We start from the raw sequence: 1,763 nt of genomic DNA, 5'->3' as shown, positions 1-1,763 counted from the left end.
GAGAGACAGCACGGCAGCAACTGACATGTCAAGACAATCAGTATGGATTCAGAAGACCAGAATGAAGACACTCAAAGCATGAACCTACTATTACAAATTTCCATCTTCAGTGCAGTTGCTTAGTTCACAGGTGTCAGCATATAGAGTTAGTCAGGGTGAGAATCCTTCCAATTAATAGCTAGATTCAAAAATCTTCTGAAGATTCTCAGGATCATTGCCTTACCCATCTTGTACATATAACTGTATGGTTTTGCCTCTGTCATGTTTCCTAGCTTTTTTTCTTGCTCTCTCTTCATTGTCTAGTCCTCAAGTTCTTGCTTTCCTTTTAATTGTGTTCTACATTTCTCTTTGTATTTCATTTTTTGAGTTCTTATAAAAGGGAGACTATATGATATTTACACATGTGTGTCTGGTTTCTTTCACTTATCAGTATATCTTCAGTGGCATCCACTTAAATGTGAAGGCTCTGAGTTTATCATTCTTTATAGCTGGGTAATACTTCATTGTATAAAAATACCACATCTTTTTCATCCATTCCTCAGGTGATGGGCATCTTGGTTGTTTTCAAGATTTGGTTATTACAAATTGTGCTGCTATAAACATAGACACATATATATCATTATGGTATGATGTTTTCACAACCTCTGGTAAAATTCCCAGTGGAAGAATAGCTGGTTTGAATGGGATTTCCAGTCCTAGTTTTTTAAGGAGTCTCCACATGATTTCTATAATGGTTACACCAGTCTATATTCCCACCAGCAGTAGAGAAGTGTTCTGTTTTGCCCACAGCCTCTCCGTTTGTTGTTGGTTGATTTCTTTATGATAGCCATTCTTTCTTAGGTGAGATGATATCTCAATGTTGTTTTAATTTGCACTTCATGGATGGCTAGTGATATGGAGCATATTTTCATATATTTATTTTCGTCTTTAATTTCATCCTCTGAGAAGTGAGTGTTCATCTCAGATGCCTATTTCTACATTGGGTATTTAAATTTTGGGGCCCTAGTGTTTTTTATTTCTTTATAAATTCTAGAGAGCAGACCTTTGTCTGAATGAGTACTTATTTATCAAGACTTTTTCCAAGTTTGTGGGTTGTCTTTTCACTTTGTCAGTAATTTCTTTTGATGTGCAAAAACTTCTCAATAAAAGGAGGTCCCAGTTGATAATTCTTTCAAGTGTTTCCCATGTGATTTGAATTTTGTTCATGAACTCTTTGCCTATCTCTATGTCTTTAAGAGTTCCTCCTACTTTCTCTTTCAGGAGATTTAGTGTTTCTGTTTTAATGTTTAGGTCTTTAATCCATTTTGATTTTAGCTTTGTGCATGGTGATATATGTGGGTCAAGTTTTAGTTTTCAGCATGTAGAGAGCCAGTTTTTCCAGCACCATTTGTTAAAGAGGCTATCTTTCTTCCAGTGAGTATATTTGGCCTCTTTGTCAAAGATGAAGTGGTTGAGTGTGTTCATAAAGTTTTCAATGTCTTCTAATCTGTTCCATGGATCCTCAGGTCTATTTCATTGCTAGTACCATGCAGATTTTATCACAGTAGCCTTGTAGTATAATTTCAAGTTAGGAATTGTAGTGCCTCCTACCTTGTCTTTGTTGCCCAGGATTGCCTTTGCTATTCTAGAACTTTTCTGGTTCCAAATAAATTTTAGGAATGATTTCTCTAGGTCTGTAGGTCTGGTAGTTTGATAGGGATTGCATTAAATCTGTACAGCAATTTTGAGAGTATGACTATCTTCACAATGTTGGATCTTCCAAT

The sequence above is a fragment of the Octodon degus genome, unplaced genomic scaffold (genome assembly GCF_000260255.1).
Source record: "Octodon degus isolate 3935 unplaced genomic scaffold, OctDeg1.0 scaffold00109, whole genome shotgun sequence".
Classification (NCBI taxonomy): domain Eukaryota; kingdom Metazoa; phylum Chordata; class Mammalia; order Rodentia; family Octodontidae; genus Octodon; species Octodon degus.
This window is presented reverse-complemented; position numbering follows the sequence as displayed.